The following is an 8434-nucleotide window of genomic DNA, read 5'->3' on the forward strand; positions in this document are numbered from 1 at the left end:
GTAAGACTAGTGTGAGCCATCAGATTATAGTTTGAAGAAGTCCTTGTTGTGAAGATACTTTGTTCATCTAATAACTGACAGATATTTTTTTACATTACAAAAAATTTCAAATTTCTTAATTGTATTCAGATAGCATTCTTTATAAATGTAATGACACCTACGTTGAAGTTGTTCCCTGTATCCTTCCTTGTCAGAATTTTTAAAATGAGTGTTTCCCTAAGACAGTACACTTACTTTGTGTGATATTTAGCTGTTGTTTGATGTTTGTTTCTACATGGAATCTCCCCTTGCAGAAACTCTTCAAGCACCGAAGAAAATTATAGACTGCCAAACTCATCACCCTTTGCGCATAGCTCGAGGTTGCAAGTGAACAGAAGATCTGAATAAACTTGTCATGTGGTGGTCAGTTTTGGAAATGGTTGGCATACTAGTTCTTACCGTCGTGTTAATCCTCAAGAAATTCTTCACAGAGAAGGAATCATCTCAGATGTTTCTTAATCACAAATAATTGCCATGCAGGACAATTGCGGCACCTGTTAAGCAACTGGAAAAAGTGTCCTTTGTTTGATTGAGCTGGACATTTGAAATGGAGTTTTATGTGTGCCATTTCGTAATGCTGGGTGTGGATTGGTGCAGGGTCTAAAACACAATTACCCATTTTGTTGCTATTGAGCCCGGTGTGATTGGTAGTTGGGTAAAAAGAAAAAAAGACAAGCAGAATGGGCAACTGCATAGAAATATTTTAACTCATCAGGATCATAGTGTATACATGCACAAAATACATGGTTTACTTTTGTTTGAGTGATGTACTCATTCCATGAAGTCAGCTTGTGCTTTATCTCTTTCAGAGTGTGAATGCTTGGTAACATATGCATGAATGCAGTAACAGTTTCTATTTCTCCTTTATAGTTTCTGTATGTGTGACTAATGAATTTTGGCGATTAAATTATGCAACAGCTTGAGTTATTGTATGTCACACACTCAGTGGGGCGTGTGTATTCTGTGCAAAAATGAGGTTACGTGTGTAAGCAGTAATTCCAGGTTTCTTTCTTTTGTGTCTTTATTTTTATCACTGTAACTTATTTAAATATTTGTGGGTATGTAGTTTTGGGTGCCTTTCCATGTTACAGCACTTTTTTGTGATTATGATCTGCACTATTTTCGTAGTGTTGTAAGTTATCTCATGAATACCTCACAGGTAAGTAGCATCATACAGGACTGGAAATCACAACATAGCTTGAATTTGGTGCATCTTAATTTTTATGCATGGTCTGAGAAATTCAGTGTTCCTTTTTGTCCATCAGTAAAAAAATTAGATGACAATTGTATTGTCACTTAAAATTTTAGAATATGGTTTTATTACATTGAAGGATTTTGTTTAAATGAAGGAGCAGCTGGATATTTGTAGAAATTATGGAGTGTTGCATATAACCAAAGTCATCATCTCATGTGTTGTGATATTGAGCTTATATACTTGCAAAATTCTGTTGAGGCAGATAGTGAAAGGTCATTGATGTGTTTCAGGTGCAGAACTTGAGTGGAATCACTTCTGCTTTATCAGTTGACGAAGATAGTTCTTGTATATGAAATTTTAATACATTTAAACTTTATGCAAACAATAGAAACAAGGCATGTCATTTCTCACATGCAGACAAGTTCTTAATTCTTCTTAATATCAGATAATGACAATGTTGTAGCTTGAGTTCTCCATATCCCATGTGTACAGCAAATGAGATTCTAGTAGCATGTACACTGCTGGCCATTAAAATTGCTACACCACAAAGATGACGTGCTACAGACGTGAAATTTAACCGACAGGAAGAAGATGCTGTGATACGCAAATGATTAGCTTTTCAGACCATTCACACAAGGTTGGCGCCGGTGGCGACACCTACAATGTGCTGACATGAGGAAAGTTTCCAACCGATTTCTCATACACAAACAGCAGTTGACCGGTGTTGCCTGGTGAAATGTTGTTGTGATGCCTTGTGTAAGGAGGAGAAATGCGTTTCTGACTTCGATAAAGGTCAGATTGTAGCCTATCGTGATTGCGGTTTATCGTATTGCGACCAGCACCTGCAATGGTGTACTCAATGATGAACCTGGGTGACAAATGGCATAACGTCATTTTTTCTGATGAATCTAGGTTCTGTTTACAACATCATGATGGTCGCATCCATGTTTGGCGACATCGCGGTGAACGCACATTGGAAGCGTGTATTCGTCATTGCCACACTGGGATATCACCCGGCGTGATGGTATGCGGTGCATTGGTTGCACATATTGGTCACCTCTTGTTCACGTTGATGGCACTTTGAACAGTGGACGTTACATTTCAGATGTGTTACTCCTGTGGCTCTACCCTTCATTCGATCCCTGTGAAACCTTACATTTCAGCAGGATAATGCACGACTGCATGTTGCAGGTCCTGTACGGGCCTTTCTGGATACAGAAAATGTTCGACTGCTGCCCTGGCCAGCACATTCTCCAGATCTCTCACCAACAGAAAACGTCTGGTCAATGGTGGCTGAGCAACTCACAATACGCCAGTCACTACTCTTGACGAACTGTGGTATTATGCTGAAGCTGCATTGGCAGCTGTACCTGTACACGCCATCCGAGCTCTGTTTGACTCAATGCCCAGGTGCATCAAGGCCATTATTACGGCCAGAGGTGGTTGTTCTGGGTACTGATTTCTCAGGATGTATGCACCCAAATTGCGTGAAATTGTAATCACATGTCAGTTCTAGTATAATATATTTATCCAATGAATACCTGTTTTTCATCTGCATTTCTTCTTGTTGTGTATTTTGAGAACAACACTGTAGTGATTGTAGTAGTGAATATTTTTGATTGCTATCGTTTTGGCTCTTACACAATTGTAGTGTCATTTCATACACTAAATTGACCAAGATTGTGCAGTATATCCACAAGATCACTTTTGCCACCTGTGTGTTTTTAGGCCCCACACACGATTTTGAAGAAGATGTAAGCATGAGTGAGCTGTCACAGTGTTTATTTCACAAAGAACTTCCACCAATCATTAATGACATCCTTTAAATGTGGATTTAAGTTTGAGAAATGGGAAAAAGTGTTCTGGGTCTATGTCCACAGAATATGGGGGCTGGGAGACAATGGGAATGTGATGTGTGCTAGATATCTGTTGACAAAGAGTGGTGCATCAAATGACGTGTTGTCATGATGCAACTTCGAAGTCTGGTTTTTCCCACAATTCAGGCCTTCGCTGATGCCCACTTTGTTAGCAACTTCTCGAACGGTTAGATGTCGATTTCCATGAATCACAGCATGACTCTCTCGACTGATCATCGTGTTGTTGTGCAAGATCGTCCACACTTGGGATGTTCGCTGGCTGACATTCTGCTTTGTTGAAAAGGCCTAAACCACTCCTATCATCGTGTGCAGCTCAACCAGTCGTCCCCCTATGCTGCCTGCCTAAACAATTGCAGTGTCTCTATGATAGTTAGACCAAGTTTGCAGAAAACAGACAACGTTCTTCAAGCTCTTTCATTGTCACTAATCAGATGAGCAGATTGTGCACATGCTTACTTTTAGCGGCTGTAGCTCACTTACTAACGGTTGGTGTGTTTGGCTCACTGTTTCAAAAGTTCTCTTTCTTTTTTGACACACCTCGTTTCTCGTTTATATATTCTGGAATATTAAATGGTTGTATAGATATCTTTAACTGTCCAGTTGAGTAGGTCTGTCTGAATGTCAGTGTTCTCAATAAAAGAGCTTCCAGCGCCAAATGTTTAATTTCATTGACGACCCTGCTTTTGGATTTGGACTTAAGCGTTGTTACAACTTTGACAAGATTTTATTCTACAGGTAATGTTTTCAAGGTTATGTCTGTGTGGATCTTTATGCCATACACATTTCACCTCAATTTACTGAAGTATATTCGGTGGACTGTAAGGGTTGTTTCAAAGTAATAGGAACTTATCAGGTGTCTGGATTTCTTGTGCCAAAGGTAGATTCTCAAACACGATGTAAAGGAGCAGAGTGCATAAAATTTACTTGTTGTCAGATGCTGATATGCCAGAAATATCTGCCATGTTAGTACATGCTAAAAAGGAAGTAAATTCATCAAGTTGCATCCAGAAGCAAAAAATTTTAAGCTAAGCCAAAGGCAAATACATTCATGCACACAATTTCACACACATCCAGCAGTTGTGACTTAGATAATCTTCCATCATACTCATAAGATATGAACTGCAGTGGCCTCGCCATTTTTTAGCTCAAAATATTTTATGTTAAAGAAAAATTCAGTCAAGAAAAGTAATAATTTCTGCGACTGAAATATTGGGCAATACTTAATTTAGGCTGGTGAAATGTGTAGTTCTACTGACAGCCATAAAACTTAGACACTTCGTAGCTTTCAGAAATAATAGTCACTTTCTCGGGGAGGGGATATGTTGTAGAAGAATATAAAGCCAGGGCAGCATATTGAGACCCCAGGATGAGAGAGAGAGAGAGAGAGAGAGGGAGAGAGGGATATAGAAATCCACCTTAAGTGAGGACAAGGGTAGACAAAAAGATGAAGGGGGAGGCATTTTATCCAAACTTGTCCTTATATCAAATAATCGATGGACACTCTTCGTTATTCAGTGCTACTAAGCAGCCCAAAAATCTGCAATGAAAGGGAGCATATAAAATTAGTACGTTTGAGGATCTTTTTCTATCTGATTTGCAGAGGAAAGAGAAAACTGAAAATTTACTTGTATCTTCTGTTTAAAAGAGGACCTGAAAGTTTGCCTGAGAACACATACCTCAGCAGTAATTCAACTCTGCGGCCACAAAAACACAGAAAATATGTTTTTGAAGAATGAATTGGCATCTCAACACATGGAGATGGGTGACATAAAATTGCTTACTTAAAGTATAAGTGAACCGCTCTCCATTTTTTTTTCAGTGCAACATTTTATATAGCAAACTAAATAACGTTCTTATCTTCTTTGGCATCATGCAACTCCTGTACCTACTTTTATACCGCCACAGCCTGACACGAGTGCTGGTATTCTTGTTACTTGCAACATCAGAAATCAATTTATTAATGAAAATCATTGCTTATTTGTTTATGCTTTTCTTATAAATTTCTTTCTGGAAGTACGAGGGTTATCCCAAAAGTAAGAAATGCATCGACAAAAATGGTGATTATGTTGAAAAATAGCTAAATGTTCAAGCTGTAAACTGATGTAAACCATTGTAGAAATACACAGGTCTATGTACTTATAAAAAAAATAGGAGACCTTACTTTTGGGATTACCCTCGTAGCTGTGTGAATTTTCTTCTGTTTTAGCACATGTTATCATTGCAGACATTTACTTGGGGACTTGCTGGAAGATAAATCTTACTCACTGTGTTCATTTTTATTTGGTCAGAGAGACCACCAGTTTGCAGTGTAAGAATTTTAGGACACCTGTAAATGCATTTCATTATTGAATGTCTTTCTCTTATGATGATTTCTAGAACACATTCTTTTGATGCACTTAACGTAGGGAATTTGGAAGATATTTTGACATCATTATGAAAAGGTTGGAGGTATTTTAATGATTCCTTGTGTAGTGTATTGAGTACAGGAGCTGCTGAGATGACACTACAGACCAATGAAAGTATTTTGTATGTCCATCCTTTTAGCAGGAGGTCTATGGGACGACAGCTGTTTACCATTGTGACAAAAAATAAAACACCTACAGCCATTCTTATTTTATTTTGTTGCTACCAGTTTCAACGCTTCATTGCATCATCAGTTGCCAGCATTACTGGATACGCAGATAATTTGTCAGCACTCCAACCATCAAGTGCAGTTGTGTGAAAAAATATGCTGCAGTTGATGGTTGGAGTGCTGACAAATTATCTGCGTATCCAGTAATGCTGGCAACTGATGGGTTATGCATGGGGATCATATCAACATGTACCGCATCAAACCAGCCGGAAGGTGACGCATTGAAGCATTGAAACTGGTAGCGACAAAATAAAATAAGGGCGGCCATAGGTGTTTTTATTTTTTGTTACATTGAAAGTATGGTTACCTGCAGCTGGGCTGCCTCATTTGTCTGATTTAAGTGTGCCAGATGTCTTCCTCCAGACTTAAGAAGAGTGTGGTTTATGAAATCCAAGAAGAGTTATTACAGTTCTCAGTTGGCAGAATACAAGCAGCACATGAAAACTTTTATGCTGAGTCAGGCGTCTGTTAGCTGTGTACAGCTGTATGGCAATTTTGGAGACATTGAAAATTATTTTATCAGCTTTTGGGGTTTTTCCAGTGTATAACTATTTTTTAATGTTCTCAGATATTCAGGTTGGTGCCACAGAGCTAACGGTGCAGTGCTTTGGGGAGCTGAGTTGGTGCTGTCTCCAGGTTGATCTGATGCGCCCTTCCCTCCTGCAGTCAATATTGCACCTGTGGTACTTGGACATGACTTCACTGCCGAGGGTGAAGGGAAGGGTGCAGTCAGGACGCGGGCTGCGGCCCTTGGGCTGACTGTGTCAGTCATGGAGTTTGCATCAGCAGCGACACATTCTCCCGGCGACTGCCTCAGTTCCTCTGAGGTTCGTCCAGCCAACCTACTGCTCAACAGCTTCAATACGAATATGGCATGAAACCTCATATTTTTATTTGTATATTTCAGTCTCAGATAATACAGTTGGTATCTTTACTTGTTTTAAGAGTACAAGTAACTATAAGATGATATGTTTAAAAAGAAAGGGCAGTGGAGTAGTAGAATGTTAGGAAACTTAATTACAAATGATATTAACCACTAGAAGCACAATTGTATATGCTTGAGTATGTTACCTACTAACTTATCAACTCAGGAGGCCATAGAGGCATTCACACTGTGAACAAGTTTGCTCTCTGATGTTGGAACAGAAGGCTCCAGTTGACTATGTAATAGTATGAAGTTGGCCACTCTGAATAAATAAATTTAAGATGAAAATATTTAGAAATTAAAACTGACTGTGAGAACCATCTTTCTCAAATGCAAATCTAGTATAAAAATTACATAGCTACAGGTGTATGTAAGCTAAATGTGCAGTAGAAGCAGGATAGATGACGCCTATCTACAGACATGATCTGGAATAATTTAGTGTTTGGCAGTCGCAAGTGTACACTATATAGTCAGAATGAAAGAATTGACGAATTTAGCTAGTATTAGACAAGTGTGAGCCAGCAGAAAAAGAACCCTAATTAAGAAAAAAAGAGTCAGAAAACAAAGTAACAGATCAAAAAATACTTTTAAAAAGTATTTGGTGCAGAAATATTTTGTTTGGGTAATAACTGATGCAGATATATTTTTTACATTAGTAACAATTTCAAGCCTCTCAAATGTATTCATATGGCTTCCATTAGGAACATTATGACACACATCAAAAAGTTGCATCCTTCTTTGTCAGAATTTTTAAAATGGAAGTTTCCTTAAGACAGTATGGTGACTATATGTAATTAGTTGCTTGTTGTTTGTTTTTAGATGCAGTTCGACCCTGCAGAAATTCACAAGACACTGAACAAAATCGTAGACTACCAAACTCACCACCACTTGTGTGAAGCTTGAGGCTGCAACCAAGTAGAAGAACTGAATGAACACATTAATTTCGTAAGCAGTTACCATTGGCCAAGTGTTTATACTTGAAGAACTTCTCCACAGAGAAGAAGCCATCTCAGATGTTGCTTAACCACAAGTAATTGCCATACAGAACAATTGTGGCACCTGTTAAGCAACTGGAAAAAGTGTCCTTTGTTTGCTTGCACTGGACATTTGAAAAGGGAGTTATATGCATCCCATTTCGTAATGCTGGGTGTGGATTGGCACAAAGTCTAAATCACAATTAACTATTTTGTTGTTAAGAATTTGTTGTTGCTGAGACCGGTGTGATCGGTAGCTTGGTGAAAAAGCAGACAAAAAGAAAAAAAAAAAAAAGAATGGGAAACTGTATAGAAACATATTAACTTATCAGAATCATAGTGTATCAATGATGTTTTGTTTTGTTTTGAGGGATGTACTCATTTGTTGAAATGTACTTGTGTTTTACATCTCTCAGAGTGTGAATGCTTGGCAAAACATGCATTCAGCAAAAATTTCTATTTCTCCTTTATATTTTTTGTGTGTGTGGCTAATGAATTTTGGTGATTAAATTATGCAAAGTCTTGAGTTATTTTGTTTGTCACTTTCAATGGTGTGTGTTCTGTGCTAAAATAAAGTTACGTGTGTAAGCAATATTCCAAGTTTGCTTCCTTTGTGTGTTCCTCTTTATTGCTGTAACTTATTTAAATATTTGTGGGTATGTACTTTTTGGTGCTGTGATTATGATCTGTAGTATTTAACCACTGACACAAATAAACAGGCCTTATAAGTTAAATGTGTTTATCTGTGGTATCATAGCTGCCAAACAAAAGGTCAGATTTTAATGCAAGGTT

At 38.1% G+C, this 8434-nt stretch overlaps 1 long non-coding RNA gene across 1 annotated transcript; it reads left to right on the top strand.

Moving 5' to 3' along the window:
* The first annotated feature begins 3507 nt into the window (after positions 1-3507).
* On the top strand, positions 3508-7977 carry LOC124718982. The gene is made up of 2 exons (XR_007005959.1): positions 3508-6570; positions 7488-7977. It is a non-coding gene; the product is annotated as an uncharacterized LOC124718982 (long non-coding RNA).
* The last annotated feature ends 457 nt before the right edge of the window (positions 7978-8434 follow it).

Source organism: Schistocerca piceifrons, chromosome 10 (assembly GCF_021461385.2).
Source record: "Schistocerca piceifrons isolate TAMUIC-IGC-003096 chromosome 10, iqSchPice1.1, whole genome shotgun sequence".
Lineage (NCBI taxonomy): Eukaryota > Metazoa > Arthropoda > Insecta > Orthoptera > Acrididae > Schistocerca > Schistocerca piceifrons.